This window comes from Mesocricetus auratus, unplaced genomic scaffold (genome assembly GCF_017639785.1).
Source record: "Mesocricetus auratus isolate SY011 unplaced genomic scaffold, BCM_Maur_2.0 Super-Scaffold_100015, whole genome shotgun sequence".
Classification (NCBI taxonomy): Eukaryota; Metazoa; Chordata; class Mammalia; order Rodentia; family Cricetidae; genus Mesocricetus; species Mesocricetus auratus.
The window spans coordinates 12,663,090-12,676,569 of NW_024429198.1; the positions used below are offsets into that span (position 1 = coordinate 12,663,090).

General features: G+C 35.7%; 1 pseudogene; it reads right to left on the minus strand.

Moving 5' to 3' along the window:
• Positions 1 to 12,508: 12,508 nt before the first annotated feature.
• Positions 12,509 to 13,187, minus strand: LOC101833633 (annotated as a pseudogene).
• Between the last annotated feature and the right edge of the window lie 293 nt (positions 13,188 to 13,480).

Genomic DNA, 13,480 nt, shown 5'->3' on the forward strand with positions numbered 1-13,480 from the left:
ACATAGATCTGGGGAGTGCCAGCCTACAATCCTATGACCAGAGAGTCTGGGAAACAGAAACTTTATTTAGTGGCTGATCGAAGAAGAGGCAGACTCCCTTGGTTAAGTACTGAGCTGAACTCAAGAAAGCCAGTAACAGAGAGGGAGGACTGATGATCAAAGGGATTAAGACTGGGCTGGTTTAACCCCCAGAAACAGCTGACCAGACAAAGGTTAACTCTTGAATCCCAGGCATCAGCCTGGGAATCCAGCATGGGACTGATCAAGACCCCCTGAATCTGGGTGTCAATGAGGAGGCCTAGGGAATCTATTGAGCCTTGGGCAGCAGATCAGGACCCATCCCAAGTATACACAGGGACTTTGGACTCCCATAGAACAATGTGAGGTGCACTCTCACTGAACTCCCCAAGAGTTCAGTGAGACTTTGCTCAGCTTATGGCAACCTGATTTCTGCTTTTGCACTTAACTTTGCAGATGTGCCTCTGCTCGTTTTATTGTGTGCTTTTATGTTGCTAAGGATAAGTTCATTTTAAGTATTCCTTTTATAGTGGTTAAAAGCTGTATCAAAACTGTTTTTTTGAAAACCACATATCCTTGAAGCATGGGTTAAATTGCCTATTGCTCTCAATACCTTATTTTCGAGAACGATCACTGTATGGAGAATTTGCTTTGTTTTGATACATTTGCAAATATTTTGTACTCAAAAAGTCCTACAAAATAAACACTATTTAATAGTAATATTAAACTTATTTCAGTAGTTACTTGTTATGATATGAATTTGTTTGTTTTCTGTGTACCCATTAAAATGTAAGGTGCTTTAAGGTATACAGTTTACAAAAATTACTAATTCTATGATTTATATGTAAACATTAATTGGTTCAAATAAATACTACAAGTACATGTCAATTATCTGTGAGAAGCAATTATTAAAGTAGCTCAGGGCTAGGGCATTTGCCCAGTATACATGAAATCTTGTGTTCAAGTCACAAGAATAAAAGAACAAAAGTAAGAAGGAAAGGAAGGAAGGAAGGAAGGAAGAAGGAAGGAAGAAGGAAGGAAGGAAGGAAGGAAATAAGGAAAGAAAGAAGCCACTTTATCTTGAGGGTTGGGAAAACAGTTACAGTCTGTAAAATTTTTGTCAAACAGGCATGACTCCTGAATTGGGTATCTACAATCCATGGAAAATAAGTTTGAGGATGCTGGAGGTAGGTTTAAAATCTCAGAATTGGGGAGGAAGTGGCATGTGGCTCTCAGACATAGCTAGATATCCCCCGTATCTTATCTGTATGTCTCGGGCAAGTGAGAAACACTGTCTCAATAAGCAAGGTGAACAGGGGCTGAGGGATATCATCAGAAAATTACCACTGCCCAGAAATCTCATGTGCAGACATATGCCCATATGTCCACATATAAATCACTTGCACAATACAAGCACTTTGATACACACACACACACCACAAATACAAATACACACAAGCCAAAAATAATACATGAAATATAGTACCTTAACTTAATAATACATGTAAAGTATGTAAATTTAATCATATATGGTAATCAGATAATTATTGTTTAATTAATTAATCTGTTTTATTTGTTTAAGACTTATTATAATTATGCTGGTTTATTTCTTTAAGTATACAAAAAAGGGGAATAATAAAACTTAAATTTTATATTTGTTCAGAAATGAAAATTGTTAATAATTCCAGAGTTTCAAGTACTTAAGGAAATAAGCATGTCGTGGAAATGATACATTTAGTATGAAAAAGGTAAAAGAAACTGAATAAAATAATAAAAGTACATGCAGATTGGAGACCAGTATGTCTGTTTTTAGTTAAACTTTGCAGTGATTTTTATTTGAAATATAATTGGAAACATTAGGTACAAAAGCTTTCAGCCATTAAACACATAATCACACTTAATTTAATTTTTATGTTATCTTGGTAAAAACTTAAACATTGGAACTATTTCTGTGGGAGATACTTCAAAGCCTCAGAGAACTGTTCAATGACTGCATTTGGGATGCAATATGCATGAGCACACTCCACAAATCCATTTGTTTGTTTGCAAGTTCTGTTAGTAGTGGGCACATTGCATTAAGCATAGCTCAGCAAGGTGTTGCGATTACATGGGCCAGATGTGGAGCATTCTGCTTGTGAATCTTAATTACAAGATATAATTTACAATAGTAAAAGTATACATGAAAATTATTCCTCATTCATTTTGCCCTGTTATTTCCATATGCACACAAATTAGCCACTTGAAAAAAATAATTTTATAGCTGTTGGCAATATCAAGAAATAGTAAATTATGAACTACCATAATGTACATAAATTATGAGCATAATAAATCTCTTATTGTGTATTCTAGAAAAATATTTCATATAACATATGAGATAAATGAACTAGTTTTAATAACTAAATGAATAGAATTAATTTATCAAACTTCAATATGAAGTAAAATATCATTAGCTGTAATAAATTAGAAAAATAGCCAAAGAAAATTTACTATTTTATAAGTAATAACCATTAAACACTACCAATATAATACAGTTTCCACCTGACAGGACAAATTCATTAATCTGTGTACATCTAAAATATTTTAAAATATTTAGCATAAGTCCCCCCAATCAGAAATAATAGCTGTGCATTAGGAAAAAAAAGGCATCAAGCAAACTTTAAATTACCTTTTTACTCCCTATGTGATGTGATACTTATAAATCAATTCCTGATACAATTTGTAGCATGATATGGAGTGATTTTTGAGAGATAGGGCACAGTTAATAGTGCTGATTCCTAGTTGGAATTATATCTAAACATTTACATATAAGTAGTCAAGTTAATATTAACAATTTCAGACACTTATCATTGCATAATGGAGACCACTCATTCTGTCTCGTCTCATGTCATGGCAAGCACACTATAACTCACTCACATGCAACCACAGACATACACTCACACACACACACACTACGATAGCAAATAAAGAATTAAAAAGATCAATAATATGCAAACTTCAATTAGATATTCTTTTTATCACAAAATGTGCCAAGGGATCATTCCTGCATACACGAGATGAGAAAAAATATACTTTAAAGTACAGCAAAGAATATTCTATATTTAAAGTGCATGTTGCAGATACTAATTTCCTTTGACACCAATGTACATGGATAATTCTGTCAGTACAAATTTATCCTGAGCTCCCAGTAAAATATTTTAAAACTTTAAAATGTATGAATATGTATAAAAGAATAGAAGATAAAAATAAACTAAAATAATATGAGATCAATCATAATTGTAATATGAACAATCTAAGTATGTGAATGAGATAAATATATAATTTCAGGTTTTATCCTACACAGTGACATAGAAGTGATTTAGGAAGTTCATTTCACTGCTGAAAACCAAGAACATGAATAATAAATTCCTTAATATGTTGTTTTCTTCATCTTGGCCTTTTTGGCTTGTGTAAAGTGAAATCACAATGTCAATTTCAATGACAATTCCTCAATTGACAGGGATGGTCTCTTCTCTCTGTGCATTTATTGTTTAGTGCATAGAAATTGGATGATTTGTTCAAACTTATTCTGTAGCCTTCAATGTTGCTGATTAAAAAAATCATTTTAGAAATCCATTGGTAAGATGATTACAGTCTCTTACGTACTGTATGTCACCTATAATCGGAAGTATATTGATTTCTTTTTTTTCCCGTTTGTATCTCCTTAACTGTTTTATCCTACCTTTTTGTTTCAGCTAATTCGGTAAGAATAATTTTGAAAAATAGGTGGGTTAGTCACCACTCCTATCTCACTCTTGACTTCACTGAGTTTGCTTTAACTTTTTCTCCATTTAGGAAGAAGTTGCTTGTGACTTTCACCACTACATCTTGAATTCGGTCAGAGACTGTTCTCTCTTGCCCACCTTTCTTTAGGAGTTTTATCATGAAGATATACTGCCCCCCACCAGAGGCTAGTTCTGCATCCATTTAAAGCAAATGGCCAGCAGTTGGTTGTAGGAGGAAGTCTGATGCCGCCATTAAACATGTGACTTATTAGAGGCGCATACAGATGAGGTAATAAAAGGGCGGTTTACCGGGTTGGAGAGATGGCTCAGCGGTTAAGAGCACTGACTGTTCTTCCAAACGTCCTGAGTTCAATTCCCAGCAACCACATAGTGGCTCACAACCACCTTGAATGAGCTCTGATGCCCTCTGCTGGCATGCAGGCAGAAGATTGTATACATAATAAATAAATAAAATATTAAAAAAAAAAGGGCGGTTTACCACACCGCTAACCACACCCACTTTAGGCAGGACTAAAGACGTATACGTATGTAGGCGGAACCACGTCACTAGCCAGGCCCACTTTTGGGCATGGCTAGGGGCGTTACGGGGGAAGGCATAAAAGACAGCACACAGGAAGTCTCGGTCTCTTTTCCTGGAGATCGGCTTCCGGTTCAGCCACTGAAAACTGCTCCTCTGGGTTTGGTATCTTGTGAGTAATTTTCTACATTAAATACTTAGCTTTACTGTCAGTAATTGTGTGTCGCGTATTGTTACAGCGTCCAATAAAGCCTACAGTTGGTAATTAAAACAATTCTTTTGATATAGGCTATTTTTAAAATATTTGTTAAATATGTTACTTATCAGTTTCGTGTGTGTGTGTGTGTGTGTGTGTGTGTGTGTGTGTGTGTGTGTGCATGTGTGTGGTGTGAACGTCTGCTGATATCTATGTTCATGTAGAAGTCAGAGGGTGACCTACAGGAGCTGTTAATCTCCATACACCTTGTGGGTTTCTGAGATCAAAGGCAGTCTTCAAGGCTGAGCATCAAGAACCACTTTCAGCTGAGACACTGGAGCAAACCTGGATTGTTTTTAACTCCAGAATTTGGGCAGTTTATTTTGATTCATGTCACCCTCTAAAGATAAAAGGAGAGTCAGAAGTGACATTATAAGATTGTTAACTTGCAGTAACAGAAACATCAAGGAAATCATGAAACTGATGGCTTATCAGTCATATTTCATCTCTGCCAATGATGACTCTTTCCTTTCTGCTGGCATAAAAAATAGAATTGGTTCCAACATTAAAGAACAAACTTTATTTATAGTCCAGAAGGCTTGAAATTCTCCACTTTAAAACTTGCTGGACCTTTAAGACTCAATCACATCTATACAAGGCTTTTACCCCAGCTGTCAGAATCTAGAATTCTAATTCTCAGGCAAAAGTCACTAGTCTTTAAAAAATTTCTTACATAAGTTATATAAGAGTCATTCTTTTACTTTTATAATCTAAAGTGTACTTAGAATGTCTTTCCATCAAAGAGAATATAAGGAAGGATTTATTTTAAAATTGGTGTTAATTGCCTTACAAGTAAATACTATACCTTGACAGAAATTGTTCATTAGTTAGCACATTTTGTATATTTCAATTTTATAGTTTAACAAATACACAAATATGTATTTGTGTACATTTTAGTGACCCTTACATAAGGTCTCCTATCTTTTCCCAATCTTGGCCCCTCTCCCATTGTCCAGTAATTCCTTTTACTACATTCATATCTTTTTATTCCTTTTTGCTACTTAGTGAATTTAACCAATCTGTCTATGGGGCTGTGTTCTTTGTGACCTTTTATTCCTTGTCCTGCTATTTGCTATTACAATGACATAGTAAAGTTGTCTCTCCCAACTTCCCGTTTCCTGTTGGATTTCCAGAACCGGGCCCACTTCTAGACCTCTGGCCCAATAAACTGCTTTGTTCCATTGCTGGCTAGGTCACTCATTCTCTCTCATAGTCTGTTTGCCACTATCTTCCACACTAAGAATTCTTTGTGAAATATTCTCACCTCTCCTATCTTCTCTCATCTCTTTCTATCCTGTCGCCCATTTCCTTCTTTCAAATCCCTCTGCTTTCCGCTCCCTAAATTCCACTATCTCCTGGAAATCATGTAGCAATACTGATGTTTGCATTTCTACTTGCATAATTTATCCTCATTTTTTTGTCTAATGCCAATTCTGGGGTGCATGTTGCTTCATCATGCATTTGTAGTGACGTAAAAACTGCATGCACACTACATATCTAGAAATACAGCATTTGCTATTTATTTTCATATATGTTGCCACTTTTACAAATATTTTTGTCCAACAAAGGTAGGACACAGTAGGACATGCTCAATTTTGTAAGTTCAGCACTTTCAGGATATCACATTATGCTAGTATAAGGATATAAGAATATCAGGATATCACATTAACAAAATAATTTGCATCAGATAAATGAGATTGAAAAATGATTTCTATGTAGGGAAGAAAATAATCTGTATTTTCTTCATGTATCATCATCTATAAATATTCAGTCTATAAAATTAATGATAAATAGCATTTTGAACTTATTTTAATTGATTGAAATTATATTCCTTTATTGATGGGAAGTGTAGTGTTCCTTCCTTTAGTGTTGGGCTCAAAATATTTAACTATGACTATTCATGTAACAATTTGTGCATGTGAACACATCCAGTCTACAGACAAGCTGACAGGTTTAAAGAATTATAGGAGGAAAAGTTTGGAATCATCCACCAATTTTCAGCATCCTTGGAAGCCATTTCAGGATCAAGCTTTCTTCTAAATTATACATTTTCTGCCATCCACAACATAAATTTCATTCTTATTCCTTTTGAAATATTTTTAAAAAGTACATGGTGATTTATCTGGAAGAAAATTTGCAGAGGAACCTATCTGAGGCATTGGAAAAGCATAAGTAAAGGGATCTAATGTGCAAAATAATTTGTATTCTAGTCATTCGTGTGGTATATAATCATGTACTGTATGCAGCTAAATGAGTCTGTTGTCTGGTGTAATGAATATCTACATCCATCCTAACAGTTAATGAGGAATAAATGACTTATTATCCTTGAATGGCTGTATCTAAATAGCTCAGCAACAAAAACAGAATATTAAAATGTGTAGCTAAGATAGATCATAAATGATAATGAACTCACTCAGTTCATTAATTAATTTTTTAAGCATGAGAAGGTTCAGTTCCTTACTTTAAAATCACCAGTGGTGTGAATTCATGCATAGTGATACATTTTAAGGTTGCATTTTCAAGTAAATACAACTACAAATGCATCATTTGTACCCACACATGCACACATTTGAAAATATTTAAGAAGGACAGCTTATGCAGGTTCTCCAGCTGCTAGTCCAGAGTCAGTGAGCTCCCATCTGCTTGGGTCAGCTGTTTCTATGGGTTTCCCCATCATGGTCTTCACCCCTTTTGTCTTATTATCACCCCTTTCTCTCTTCGATTGGACTCCAGGAGGTTGGAGCATTGGTTAGGTGTGCATCACTGAATCTGCTTCCCTCAGTTAATGGATGATGGTTCTATGATGACAATTAATGTAGTCATCAATCTGATTACAGGGGAAGGGCAGTTAAGGCACCCTCTCCACTATTGATTAGTTTCTTAGCTGGGGTCCTCCTTGAAGATTTCTGGGAATTTTCCTATTGCCAGGTTTCTCACTAAAGTCATAATAGCTCCACCAAGGTATCCCTTTCCTTGTTCTCCCTCTCTGTCCTTTCCCCAACTCGACCTTTCAGTTTTCTCATGTTATCCTCCAGCTCCTTCTCCTCTCCCCACACCCCTATAACCTTCCATACTCCCCTGATGCTCCCAGTTTACTCAGGAGATCTTGTTTAATTCCCCTTCCCAGGGGGATCCATATATGCTTCTCTTAGGGTCTTCCTTGTTTCATGGTTTCTCTGGGGTTGTGAATTGTAGGCTGGTTATCCTTTGTTTATGTCTAATATTCACTTAAGAGTGAGTACATATGGTGCTTGTCTTTCTATGCCTGGGTTACCTCACTCAGAATGAGATTTTTTCTAGACTGAACTAGGCCCCGGAATGTGGATCTGGTATTTGCTCACAATCCTTATTCTTTTCCTTTTCCTCCATTTTGGAATAATAATGTATATTCTGCATCATTGCATTTTAGAAGTATATGATCTACTTTCTGTGTTTGATATTATAGGGCTTACAGTTAAGGGATTGCCTCGATTTTAGGAAAAGATTTGGACTTTTAGCTCTTTCTCTGTTTTTCTTTCTTTTCCTAAGAAGACACTATTTTGGACAATGAATTTAAGAACTAAAATACATCAATTGAAGACAAGTAGTGAAGAGATAAATATTATCAATTATGCCCTCCCTCAAATAAATAAAAATAAAAGTTGTTACATATGTCTTCTGAGCAAGAAAAGCATGCTGTTTTTAAATTGATAGTCAATATATTAAGATTATTAATTGTCAAGGACACAGTCTGGCAGAAATGTTCGAGGACAGCATACAAAAAAAACCCACCACTTTTCAGTGAAAAGCTGTTCATTCAGTCTTGAGACACATGAAAATACTGAAAGCCATTTGACTTACTAGTCCAGGTCAGAGAGATGTCTATAGGAATGAATGTAAAAATAAAACAGAAACACAGTGAACTAAAAAGTGAAAATTGATAGACACAAGCAGTTCTTTGATAAACCAGAAAAGGCTGGCTCTCTATGAAGATCAGACTCTTGAACAGAAAGAATACTGAAACAATTAAAATAGGACACAAAAATAAGTTCACAGTCATCATCACACTGAGTGGGAAAATATGAAAATATTTCTGTCACGACTAGAAAAAGACAACAGTATTCAGGCTCACCCGTCTTATTCAGCATAATGCTGGAATTTTCAGCAACATGATTATGCATGACAAATAAAAAAGAAACAAAAATAAGAAACAAGTTATACAAGGACCTCTTAAACAACAGAGTTCAAATGACGCAGACACACTGAGGCTACAAGTATAAGGCCAACAGAAAGCTTTGCCCTGTCCCTCTTCATATATGTATTGTAGGTTTCAGTTTAGTGATTTATTATTTTACTGAATGTGTGAAACAGTAGGTCTATGTTTACATGAGAAAAAGAAACCTATCCTCACTAAAAGGAAAGGAACTATTTGAAAACAAGATTTATTTGCTACTGACGCTCCCAGACAGTAGGTGTTAGTTATTAAATTTGATGTTAAATATACAGTTGTTAGTTTAGCCACTGGTGAAGTCTGACTTTCACTAAATGGCAGGAGAACAAAGTAACACCCTTCTCATGTGGGTTTCTTTTCTTGATATTTTATGCCTGACAATTGACAGACAGCCCAGCATACACCAGACTAACAGGTCAAGTGAAGTACTGGTAATAGAATGAACATTTTATTTTACAAAATTCAAGTAATTCACAATGGGAACATGTTAATGCACTATAAATTAACTACATCTTAGAATTTGAAAATGGGCATCTACCCTCAGCACGGTGCGAAATTCTCTAGCACCTATTCCTTGAGGTGAAAACAATAGTCTATCCTTCAGAAAAGCAGTCTACTTGTATTCTTATGCAGAATCCACACTATGGTTCTTATTTTAAGTAAATAATTAACACCAAAAATTGAAAGGTATATGTCTTCCTGTAATTGATCACTTTTCAGACGAATTACATTTGAAACATCACTTGACAGATTTTATTTTGTTGTTTTTTTATTTTTTGTTTAGGAAGCAAAGTTGAATTCATTTTACTTACAGTCTTTTCTTTTTTCATTTTTTAAAAATTTAAATCAGGAACAAGCTTATTTTACATGTCAATCCCAGTTCTCTCTCCCTCACCTACTCCCATTTCCTCCACAGGCCCCTTTTCCCATCCTCTTTCTGCTCCCCAGGGATTGTGAGGTTTTCCATGAGAGATCTTCAAAGTCTGTCATATCATTTGGAGCAGGGCTGAGGCCCTCCCCCATGTGTCTACGCTTAGAGTGTATCCCTCTATGTGGAGTGGGCTCCCAAAGTCCATTCGTGTACTAGGGATAAATAGTGATTATCTACCAGAAGCCCCATAGATTTCCCAGACATCCAAGCTGATATCCACAATCAGGGGAGAATCTAGAAGAGTCCAATGCTTGTTTCCCAGCTGTCAGTCTGGGATCCATGAGCTTCCTCTTGTTCAGGTCAGCTGATTCTATGGGTTTCTCCAGGCTGGTCATGATTGTTAATATTTTATATAGATCAGATTTATTCAAATATCATGTGAGACATTGTAAATCAATGACTGACTTTTTTGTTCCTTAAAATTACAAATATTATGCTAGGATTTTTATTGATATAAATAAAACTGAAAATAAAATATGAAATTACATTAAAGAAAAGTTACATACTCAAATAAAGGGATTTTACCTATATTTTAATTTTATTTAAATTATAAAGAAGCTTGCTGGAAATGTCAAGATCTCCCACCCTCCCCTCCTCTTCCCCACCCCATTCCTCCTCCGTTCACCAGGGATGGTGAGGCCCCCCATGGCGAATCTTCAAAATCTGTCATATTATCCTGGGCAGGACCTAAGCCCTCCCCTTTGTGTCCAGGTGGAGGCAGCATCCCTCCATGTGGAATGGGCTCCCAAAGTCCATTTGTATGCCAGGGCTAAATAGTAGTGTTTAAGGCCCAATAGATTGCCAATGTCTCCTCACTGACAACCACATTCAGATGGTTTAGATCAGTCCCATGCTGGCCTCTTAGTCACCAGTCTATGGTCCAAGGACTCTCCCTTGTTCCGTTCAGCTGCTTCTGTGGGTTTCACCAGTTAATATAACTGAGAAACAACATTATTAATTGGTATCTTCAGCTAATTGTAAAAAGACAAAACTAGAAATTAATCCAAAAATAACAAGCTAGAAAGAAAAGTATACTTTAATTTAGTTGTCCCATATATAATATTGATCTAAAGAACTTTTAAAAAGAATTCCCAAAATATTTGAAATGAGAAAAATCTTTGAAGTTTTTTGAAGGTTCTGAAAATGACAATGAATTTTCTCATGAGAAAGCTCAATGGCATATATATGAAATGTTTGGAGGTTATACAATGATGCCCTGCATTCCTAATTCCCTATCCAATGATAATAATTATTATTAAACATGGATTTGGATTATTGACCCTGATAAATGTTGCTGTAAAATAATTTAGCACACTTTTCTATAAAACAAGGTTTTAAATAAAAACCTTAACATGAATTTAAGAGTGAAACTATTGCTAAAGTTATTTGTAAATTATAACATATTGCAAAAAAAGGTCTCAAAAGGAAATGAAAAATCTGCAACAATATGTAAGCAAAAGTGGACACTATAAAAGAAGAGTTACTAATTTTTCATGTTCTAGATGGTTCCTTAAGTATTTCCGTGTCAATGAATAAAGATAATCTTTCCAGCATGAATTAGAAATTATTCATATATGCTTCTGAATCATTTGATCCAAATAGTTTATTTTGTTCTAATTATTTGCTTAATAATTAGAAATGCATCTTACTGTGGTAATGCAATGTCACTACTCAATTTTCGACATAGCTGAATCTATCAAATGCTCATAAATAATACATGCACCATTTGTTTATATTTCATAAATAATAAACTCTTCCATTTATAGTGAAAACGAAAAACTCTAAGAATTAAATTATAACCTATAAATTCTGAAAAATATTTTTATTGTATTGAAACATATTTAAAATCCATTTGGATTATTTCCTTTCACAACTACAACTCTATGGTAAAGAAAAAATGTTGCAATTGGTGCTTTTGAAGTATTCTTTAATCTGTTAATGAAATTAAAATGTATAATTCATTCCTTGGGATATTTTTGACAGGTTCCTACTAAATTTATTAAATTGTGAAGTTTTATTTCTTAACGAAATAGCATACATGCCAACAAAACCAGACCTAGTTAGAGAAACAAAAATTTAATTCACTGAAGTGGAGGCATAACTCAATATTTGGTAGTTTATTACACTCTGCATGTTATTCTACTACAGAATATTTGCAATCTTTATTATTTCTTCAATTATTTCCAAAAAGATCCTGTTTTCCTAATTTTCTAATTCCAGAAAAATGTCTCTTCATATTAGGACTATATGTAATTTGAATCAGAATATGTGTGTAGCATGTGTATTTATGAATAGTCAAAATCTAGAATATAAGCTCATATGTATCTTAAAACAAATACTATGGGAGGATGAGCTACTTTGTAATAATGATAATGTTAACTTTAAAATAATAGAAGACAAGTTTCACATTTTCATAAGGTTAAGTAAATATGAATTAAAAATATAAAAATATCTGTGTTTAGGTTAATGTTATACTAATCCCCTGAGGTACACACAAATTAGAAACCTACTCTCTTTTTGTTAAAGATTTATTTTAGTGGTTTTTAACGCAATGTTGTAGGGTGAAATTTGGTACACCACCATTAGCCATGTGGCTTATTGGAGGTGCATATAGATGAGGTAATAAAAGGGCAGTTTACCACACCGCTAACCACACCCACTTTAGGCATGACTAAAGACATATACGGACTTAGGCGGTGAACTATGTCACTAGCCAGGCTCACTTTTGGGCATGGCTAGGAGCATGTACAGAGGAAGGAATAAAAGACTGAGCAGCAGAACGTCTTGCCCACATTCAGGCTAACAGGTTTGGCAGCGGCACACCCTCTGGGGAAGTCATTCTCATGGTAGTTTTATTCCTAGCATGTTCAGAATAACTCTCAATTGGTGCACATCAAACTGGTTGAGGGCGTGGCCTGCCTCCATTCCCAACAACCATGCAGCACCTGCAGTGCTTGGCTCTCAAGTGTTCAGGAAATTCACGCTCAGGTAGCAAATCCAAGAGGCTCTGGACTTTACTGGAGTAGTTCCGGAATCCAAAAGGGGGGTCATATTTGAGTTCAGCTTCACTGGTCCTGGGGACCTCCTGCACAAAGGGCTCCAAGTTCATGCTGTACCTGTGCTCAAGTAACTGAGCCGTGGCTTTCTTTGCAAACTTGGGCCGGCATTCCTTCTGTAGGACTTTGTTGAGCATATCTCTGAGCCTTCTTTATGCAGTCAGGGTTCACATAATGTATTCTTTTCATGTAACATTCCTCAGCAGTGTAATTTACCTTGAGGATGTACAGAAGCCACACTGCAAACACAACCGATGTACACTTGAGAATGACTTTGAATAATAAGCTGGGTCTTCTCATCTTGTTCTGGGTTCGGGTGTACCATTGCAGGGAGGTCCTCGAGCAATCTCTTCTCAGCTTTACAGAGGCAAATTCAGTTGGCATTGCTTGGCAGGCAGATGCTGCTGCTTGGCTTCACGGCTTCTGGGGCCTCCGCACTGCCCTCTGCCACAGTGCTCATGCTAGGGAGGGAGCCGCTGGCTAGCCGCCAGCCCAGGGCCCCGTTTATTATGCTGCGACGATAAATGGCACACTTATTGAAAGTATAAGTCAGTATTTATTGTAGAAATTACTCACAAGAGAAAAACAAGCAACCCTGATGTGCCACATGGCTAATGGCAGAGTACCAAATTTCACCCTATGATTCCCCTTTTAGTCTAAAAAAGGATATTTAAACTTAAAACAAAACAACTTGTGTCAATGAACAAAAT